The sequence below is a fragment of the Coffea eugenioides genome, unplaced genomic scaffold, assembly GCF_003713205.1.
Source record: "Coffea eugenioides isolate CCC68of unplaced genomic scaffold, Ceug_1.0 ScVebR1_24;HRSCAF=106, whole genome shotgun sequence".
NCBI lineage: Eukaryota > Viridiplantae > Streptophyta > Magnoliopsida > Gentianales > Rubiaceae > Coffea > Coffea eugenioides.
Genome location: NW_020862993.1, coordinates 128,922 through 138,838, shown reverse-complemented (window position 1 = coordinate 138,838; position 9,917 = coordinate 128,922).

Genomic DNA, 9,917 nt, shown 5'->3' with positions numbered 1-9,917 from the left:
TTCCTTCTTTCTTCTTGAGAGAGAGGGCCGACCAAGATGAAGAGAAAAATGGTGAATTTTTGGTGATTTTTGTGATTTATTTGGTCAATTGGACAAAAGGTGAATAGTGGTCTTACTTAAGACCAAATCCCATGGCGACACTTGTCACCTTCATTAATGCTTGCCTAACTTTTGTCTCTCTTATACCAATCCACTTAACATCCTCTACTTATCTCTTAACACCCGGTAAATTAAATCCAGTATCCAAAACTTAACCTAGTTGGCCGAATTTTTCGCACTAGTGGGTCCCACGTCCGGTATACGCTCTTAATTTCTCAAAAACTATTTGATACTAGAAAAATCATCTAAAAACTATATCTGCTCATAAAAATTATCTAGAAAATTTTCCGGATACAGAAAGTGCAGAAAACAAGCCGTTGAATATAATAAAACCCTAAAATGGAAAAATTACGGGCTCTCGCACTTCTGGCTTCGCCAATCACTAAGCTAGTGATTTAGTCTACTTTAATAGTTTTTGTGAAGGATAGTCGGGGTGGTACTTGTTCAAAGGCCATTGCATTTTGTATGTTGCTTAACTATGCTTCCTACCTTTTGAAGCGATTGAACGTTACTTATGAGGTGCTTGACTTTATTGCTCTATAACTTCAAATCTATGCTATGGGTTGTACACATTTGCAACTATTTCGGTGTCCCCCTTATTATTTTCGTTTTGCATGATCAAAGTGTCATTTTCAAACTTCGCTTATGTGTAATTATTTTACGTCATGCCTTTATACATGTTAAATTTATGGGCGGCCGAAGAAGTGAAAGGAGCCGAGGATGAGGGTTTAGGCAACCCCAAGCTCAAGGGGATGAGTAAGGAACGACCACTGGACCAAACCAAAACCCTAGAAATGAAGAGGATAACCAAGTAGGTACTTCTATTAATCATATGATTGATATCTTAGCACGGTTAGTTGAGTACCAAAACCCTAAACCAATCAACCAACCTAGGGACCAAGAGAGGCGTGAGGATAGAGAGATTCTTGAAGTTCACCCTATCTAAGTTTCACGGAGGGTCTAACCTCGAAACAGTAGAAATTGGTTTGAGGGGATGAAATAAGGCACTAGTGAGAGTGAGAGGTTAGGATTTCTTCTTGAACAACTTTGTAAGTGAGTATTGGAGAGTGGGTTAGGGTGTGTAACTTTTATATTATGGAATAAGATCTCTGTATTTTGTTATGTTTATAAGTGAAGATAGTAATCTTGTGGAGACTCAAGATCTCGTCCACGTTAAGCAGAGAATAGTTAAGATTTATATTCCGGGGTAACCTATGAGCAAAAGAATGAAAGAGTAAAATGGCTAGAGTTTCCATTGTGAATAGTTACTCATTTTAATCCCTTGATTTGCTTGGCAGGCTAACAATTGACTTAAGCCAACTGGTGAGATGACAAATTTGGAAGACATGCATAAGGAAATGGACATTCTTCGAAAGGAGGTAGAATTTCAAAAGAAATTGGCTGACTACTGGGAAGGACGGTGGAAACAAGAATATGCAGAAAAAATTGAGTTGCTATACAAGAACATAGAACTGGAGAAGAAATACAAAGGAGATTCTCAAACTGTCAAGCCGTGACTCCTCATGTAACTTGTGGATTCTGTGGCAAGTTTAACCACACTGAGGTCGAGTGCTGGAGAAAGCAAGGAAAATGTCTGAGGTACGGTAGTGCCGAACATCAGGTTTCAACTTGTCTTAGTGCCTCTAAAAAGAGGAAATACTCAGCAGTCTGCTAGGTCCACTGCAAAGCAATCGAGTGCCAGAAGGAGTGATTAATGCTAATAATTATAAAAGGGATCCAAGTAATAGAAACTCTATGAGTAGAAATGGATCTGACTCCACTCGACAGATAGACATTGTAGTTTTACCCTAGTTTAGACTGGCACTTTTAGAGGTTGTAATTTCGTATAGGGGATGACATCCTTTTGTTTTTTGGTATATTGCGACTTAACACGTTTTGCTATAATCTTGTTGTTTTCCCTTTCTTTTGAAACGATTTGATGAACTTATTCTAACTTGGTGTAACTGTTATGATCTTTTATGACAAAAAAAAATTTACTTTACTTTTAATTGATTTTACGGCTTATATATACATTTAACTTATTGTCCCACACTTTTAGACCTGTGATAAGATCATGAACAGTACTTGAGGATAGTTTTACAAATCCCGAGAGAGCACCAACTTTTGTTAAGTTCAACAAGTGTGAGTTTTGATCGAAAAAAGTAGAACTTGATAAGAATTTATCCTATGGAGAAAGGACGGTAAAGATTTTAGATTAAAAAGTGAAGGAATTAAGACGGAAACAAATCCTTCTGATAAAGGGTTACGGAGAAATTATAGAATGAAAGAAGCGACTTGGGAAGTAGAAGAGAAGATCCAAAAGAAATATCCAGAATTGTCCTTAAATCAAGGTATGAATTTCGATGACGAAATTCTTTTAAGGAGGGAAGAATGCGAGAACCCGAATTTTTCTTACTTTTAATTCTATTTTACTGGCTTATTCAATTATTTATTCACCCGTTTTCTCCGAATAATTTATTTCAACCATTTTAAATCCATTTTCATGGAACAATATCTTACTTATATGTTTAAAACGTCCCGTTAGCAAATTTAATTTTTCTGCGGTTCGTTTAGCGAGAAATAAGTGAATGCACGTTTTTCAAGGCAAGTTCGATCCGAGAGTACACCAGTCTTGGAGGATTAAGAATGATCAATGGTAGACTAAGAAAAGTTAATTGAGGGATTAGATGTGAGTGAGTTAAAATTAAGCTTTTACCGCACGCGCGTCGATAGTTTCTCGAAAGTCGCACTGGTACGACTAATTGGAGATTTAAGGATGTAATACTGGACTCATAAGTGTGACTAATTATAGTGTTAGAGGAATTACCTTGGAGGGTTAGTGCATAAGTGTAACAAACAAGAGAGAAAGTGGTAGTACGAAACCCTAATGAGTTACCATTAAGAGTTGACTTTTTGCAACTTTAAGTTAGCTTGTCCAACACCTTTTCTTCATTCTTTCTCCCCAAGTTTCACAACACTTTTCTCTCTCTCACTCCCTCATTGTTTCGGCCGAACCTAGAGGAAAAAAGGGAAGAGAAAAGCTTCAATCTTGCTCAAGTTCTTCATCCAAACATCAAACCTCTCGGAGTTTCACTCTAGCTTGAAGAAAGGTGCCATCTTGTGGAGTTGCTTGGTGAAATTTTGGAGGAAACTCTCACTTCCATCTAGGGTTTAGTTTCTTGGAAGGTAACCCCCTTCATCCCTCCTTTAATCTTTCAATTTAAACAAAGATTGATGGTTAGATTTCATGGGGTTGAAACCCTAATCAAGATTCTAGGTTAGTGGCCTTGAGGAAACTTTTATCTTGCTTTATATTCTAGGCTAGCGGCCTTGAGGTGACCTATGAGGAAGCTAACTTGAGGATATTGATTGATTGTTGTTGTTTATGTGATTTATAGCTTGATTATGGTTTGATAGTGGAGAGAAATTCGAAGGAAGCCGTGAGAGTGAGCTGTCCGAATTTGCTGTTCTTGTTGTCCTGTTTTGAATTCAAATTTTGTTGCTTATTTGGCTGCTAAACTTGTGACGCCCCGAAAGAATGAGTTTGAGAACTCGAAAATTTTTATATATTTTCTAGAAATTATTTTGTTTCCTTGTCTATAATTTTATGTCTTTCTTCAATATATTAATTTCCTATACATTTTTATAAGGGAATATAGTTTTCAAATCATTTTCTTGATACAAGTTAGTCCACGTTAAGTTTGAAGTGTATTACGGACGTGGGACCCACTAGTACGGTAAATGCGATATAAATTTGACAACTTGTTGGAGTTTCGTATTAAGTGATATTATTTTACAAGGTGCTAAGAGATAATTAGAGGTTACTTAGATGGTTAATCTTAGAGAGACAAAGGGATAAGAATAAACTTAAGAAGGGCCAAGTGTCGCGATCCGATTGGAAGTTGACTTGCCTAACTTTTATTTAACTTTCCTAAACTCCAATTTTGACCAACATTTTCTCATTTCTTTACCCCTCTTGGCTGAGACATGTAGAGAGAAAAGAGAGGAAAAACCTTCATCTTGTTCAATTCTTGTCCAAATCTTGAGTTTCAACCAACCAAATCACAAACTACACCATACAAGTGATCATTAGGGAAGGTTAAAGGTGTTGGTGGAGTTGTTTTGGAGGAGGAAAGATTAAGCTCCTACCTTTCTTGTGGTTTTAAGGTATTTTGCCAAGAACATCCTCTTTACTTCAATTCATTGCTTATTAGTGATTTTTAGTTGTTTTAGATGTTGTTTTAGATGTTGTTTTGTGGAGGATTAGCACTTGAATACATGAATTCCAGCTTGGATGATAACCTGCCCTGCTTCTGCCCGATTCTATTTCACCCTGTTAGAGGCCGAAATAGCCTTAGTACAAAACATGAAAGTTGTAGAGAATGATGTTTTATAGTTTTCTAAAAATTTCAGCTCAATCGGAGCAACGTAGCATGTGAAAAGACCGAAATACCCCTGCTGCCCTGTTTCTGTCCGAAAATGAAAATCAGCCTCTGTAAGTGGTTAGTTTGACCAGGAATATTACCGAATTGGTTGATGATGTCTTCTTAAGAATTATAGCCTTGTATCTTAGCTTTCAAATGGCTTTAGAATTACCTGAATTGGAGTTGTGTGTTCTGAGATATGAGTGAATGAATCAGGACTGCTAGTTGAATTTCACAGTGAGTTTCGAACTGGAAAATCTGGAGTTGTTTTGGTAACTTTGACCTAGTTAGGGTGAGAACTGGACTGAGTGGTCTTCATGAAAGTTGTAGGTCCTTGTCTTAGCTTCGAAATGGTATAAATTTCATTCCAATCCAATAAGGGTAGCTTTACTTATGGATATTGTGCCAAAAGGTGTTAAACGGAACTTTTATACGTTAACTGCGATCGTTGCGGAAAAGTTACGCTTGAGGGAATAAATTCCAGTTTCTAGGGTTTAATTGGGGATTTTTCTAATGGTGGCTCTTAAGCTTCTAATTAGCTTTTATTGAGGGATATTGTGGCCTAATTGGATATATTTTATTGCTTATTAATCGTATGTGTGATTGGTAATATATTGTAGGTTGGAAATGAAGCATTTATGGGGAAATGCTGTCCGAACTTTGAGAATGTATGATTGCTTTGAGTTTGTGATTTAGGGCTTGGACTCGGGCAAGGTAATGATATATGATGGATGGTTTCTGAGCCGTGGAGGTGAGTGACCCTCAACTATTTCCCAAGTACTTTTGAAATGTTTCTTGCATTATTTACTCGACTGCATATCATGCGTGCTTGCATGCGAGTTCATGACATGATTTGGCTTAACTGAGTTCTTGGGAAGTCTGTGCTGAACACCAACGTCTCCACTATCTGTTTACTAGTTATTTGGAGCACGATGGCTCCTCATTCCTGTTTATCTGTTATCTGAGCTATTTGAGCGTTGGGTGTTTAAGTGCAATGATTTCACTGGCTCACGAGGGCAAAAATACGTACATTTGATCTTGGAATCATGACATCATCGAAATGCATTATTGTGAAATATATTTGATTATTGATTTTAATGGTTACTCACTGAGTTTCTAACTCACCCCAAAAATATTTTATTCCCCTCCACAGGGCTCATGGCGAAGGAAGGCTTGTAGTACTTATTCACGTGACTGGATGGCATATATCTTGTACAGTTTGTGTGACAGCCCCACCTCCCCCTAGGACGAACCAGAGGGTTCGGCGGGCCGCCTGCCCAACTCTCGCCGGGACTCAGTCGTTCACTACAGTCCTCAAATAAAGTACGATATAAATCTCAAATATACATCAAATTCTCCAATAATTACATGTCAAAAGCGAAGCGGAAATAATTCTCAACTATACATAAAATGATTTCCAAATCCAAACTGTACAAAACATAGGCCATCCAGACATGTGAATAAGCACAACAAGACCTTCCTTTGCTTTGAGCCCTGTGGAGGGGAATAAAATATTTTTGGGGTGAGTTAGAAGCTCAGCGAGTAACCAGTAAAATCCTTAAACAAATATATTTCACAATGTTGCATTTCGATCATTTCGATGATGTCATGATTCAGAGATCAAATGTTCGTTTAGTGCTCTCGTGAGCCAGGGAAATCATAGCACTTGAACACCCAACGCTCAAATAGATCATTTAACATTAACATTAACATTCAGAGGGAGCCCCTTCTTGAGCTCCAGATAAACATGAACATGAACCATAAACAGAGTGGAGACGTTGGTGTCCAGCACAAGACTTTCCCAGAACTCATTGAAGCCAAATCATGTCATGAACTCACATGCAAGCACGCATGATATGCAATCGAGTACATAATGCAAGAAACATTTCACAAGTATTTTGGAAATAGTTTAGGGTCACTCACCTCACGGCTCAGAAATCATTCCAGCATATAACATTGCCTTGCTCAAATCCAAGTCTTAGATCACAAACTCAATGCAAACAAATCCCTTCAAAGTTCAGACAGCACTTCCCCTGAATTTGCTAACTTTTCCAGCCATCATGGCTTCATTATTTCCTCATTCCAACCCAAAGGTACACACACAATAACAAGTTCATCCAATAGCCATTCAGCAAGCTCCAAGTATTACTAGTACAAGTCAGGCTAGGGAAAAGTCCGGAAATGAAAGTTAAGCTCAAAACCAGAAAAATAGTTTTGACATCATTTTACGGTAATGGTACCAAAGGCGGTACGATTATCGGATGAAGGTGAAAGATACACCGTTTCGAAGCTAAGAGATAGGTTTACAATATTACAGAAGGTCACTCAACCCAGTTTCGAGTGTAACCAGGTCAAAAATGCAAGATACTATACCAGAATCACAAAAACAGATTCACAGAACGCATTCTAGCGGAAACATCATAACTCAGGCTATCCAAGTCCAAATCCAGAAATTTCAAAACCATATGAAAGCTAAGAAACAGGGATAAATTTCATCAGAAGACCTCAACAACCAATTCGGAAGCAATTCCAGCCAAAACAACCAATTACAGGCGCAATTCTTACATTCGGGTAAAACCAGAACAGCAATAGTAATTTCGACTTTTCTCACTCTGAACGCTACTTCCGATGAACTGAAATTTTGTAGGAACTATAAATATGTCATTCCTACATTTCATGTTTCTTAAGCAAGGACCAACTTCGGCTCAAAAGGAGAATAAAAATTCGGCGCAGAATGTTCCTTATACAAAACCCAATTTTCTGAATTTCTCAAAAACAGAAATTGATTGCATTGACACTTTTTCCACTATAGAGTCCTTAAACATCATTTTCAATCATCATAATTATAACCACACAACATGTCATATTAAAACAGAAAACACCCCAAAATTAAAAAATTTCATCAAGTCATCCACAAACGCAAGATATACATCCATCAAACCATCTCTTTAAGGCCATCCACCAGTCACTAAATTAAGCATAACAAGAACAAAGAAGGATTGCTAGACTGAACTTGAAATTATCAAGAAAGTTGATGGCTTAGTCCTTGCCTTTCTAAATGACTTCACATACCTTCAATTTCCTAAACAGACTTTGTGGAGGAATTGAAAGTTTAAACGGTTGATTTCAAGATTGAGCAAGAAAGGGAGTTGGAGTGAGACCTTTTTCTTGTATTTTTGCTTCCAGAGGTTTCGGGCCAAGACAAGCTTAAAATGGAAGAAAATTGTCAATTTTTTGAAGGTAGTAAAGCGTGATGCAAATTAGTCAAAGTCCAACTTTGAATAAAGGCTGAACATGTCACCTTTTGGTTTAAAACTTTCTTTTGTCTCTCCAATACAAATATCTAAACACTGTAAATTAATATCACTTAATACAGAAATCCAACAAGTTGTCATAAAATATAATGGCATTTACCCGCACTTGCGGGTCCACGTTCAAAATACGCTTTTTAATTTCTCAAAAACTAACCGATACTAGAAAAATCATTTTAAAACTATCTTTGCTCATAAACTTTATCTGGGGAATTTTTCTAATAAAGAAAATGTAGAAAAGGCGGGCGATTAAATAAAATAAACCCTAGAAAATTAGAAAATTTTCGGGTTCTCACACTTATACTTTTCGGGGCGTCACAGTTTGGATTCGGAATCATTTTATGTATAGTTTGGGGAATTGTTTCCGCTTCGCTTATGACATGTAATTATTGGAGAATTTGATGTAATCGTTGAGATTTATATTGCAATATATTTGAGGACCGTAGTGAGCGACTGAGTCCCGGCGAGAGCTGGGCAGGCGGTCCGCCGAACCCTCTGGTTCGCCTTAGGGGGAGGTGGGGCTGTCATAGTTGGTATCAGAGCTTAGGCTTTCCGATCTCTGTAGTGTATCCTAGGCTAAATTTTAGGATGCTGGACCGTGGGATTCGATTTGATTTGAAAGTTAAGCGATTAAGGGATAAAACCTATAGCTGCGACGTGTGGTCTCTGTACGGAGTAAACTTGAGCCAAGCGGTGTAATGGTTCTAATGTGAAATGTGTAAAGGACTAAGTGCTCTTCGGAAGCGTAAGTTGTGAATTATGAAGTGGTAAGTGCAAGATATGACTTGATTAGTACAAGATGGAATGTCGAGGACGACGTTCTTTTAAGGAGGGGAGTTTGTGACGCCCCGAAAGAATGAGTTTGAGAACCCGAAAATTTTTATATATTTTCTAGACATTATTTTGTTTCCTTGTCTATAATTTTATGCCTTTCTTCAATATATTAATTTCCTATACATTTTTATAAGGGAATATAGTTTTCAAATCATTTTCTTGATACAAGTTAGTCCACGTTAAGTTTGAAGTGTATTACGGACGTGGGACCCACTAGTACGGTAAATGCGATATAAATTTGACAACTTGTTGGAGTTTCGTATTAAGTGATATTATTTTACAAGGTGCTAAGAGATAATTAGAGGTTACTTAGATGGTTAATCTTAGAGAGACAAAGGGATAAGAATAAACTTAAGAAGGGCCAAGTGTCGCGATCCGATTGGAAGTTGACTTGCCTAACTTTTATTTAACTTTCCTAAACTCCAATTTTGACCAACATTTTCTCATTTCTTTACCCCTCTTGGCTAAGACATGTAGAGAGAAAAGAGAGGAAAAACCTTCATCTTGTTACTTCAATTCTTGTCCAAATCTTGAGTTTCAACCAACCAAATCACAAACTACACCATACAAGTGATCATTAGGGAAGGTTAAAGGTGTTGGTGGAGTTGTTTTGGAGGAGGAAAGATTAAGCTCCTACCTTTCTTGTGGTTTTAAGTTATTTTGCCAAGAACATCCTCTTTACTTCAATTCATTGCTTATTAGTGGTTTTTAGTTGTTTTAGATGTTGTTTTGTGGAGGATTAACACTTGAATACATGAATTCCAGCTTGGATGATAACCTGCCCTGCTTCTGTCCGGTTCTATTTCACCTTGTTAGAGGCCGAACTAGCCTTAGCACAAAACATGAAAGTTTTATAGAATGATGTTTTATAGTTGGCTAAAAAATTTCAGCTCAATCGGAGCAACGTAGCCTATGAAAAGACCGAAATACCCCTGCTGCCCTGTTTCTGTCCGAAAATGAAAATCAGCCTCTGTAAGTGGTTAGTTTGACCAGGAATATTACCGAATTGGTTGATGATGTCTTCTTAAGAATTATAGCCTTGTATCTTAGCTTTCAAATGGCTTTGGAATTACCTGAATTGGAGTTGTGTGTGCTGAGATATGAGTGAATGAATCAGGACTGCTAGTTGAATTTCACAGTGAGTTTCGAACTGGAAAATCTGGAGTTGTTTTGGTAAATTTGACCTAGTTAGGGTGAGAACTGGACTGAGTGGTCTTCATGAAAGTTGTAGGTCCTTGTCTTAGCTTCG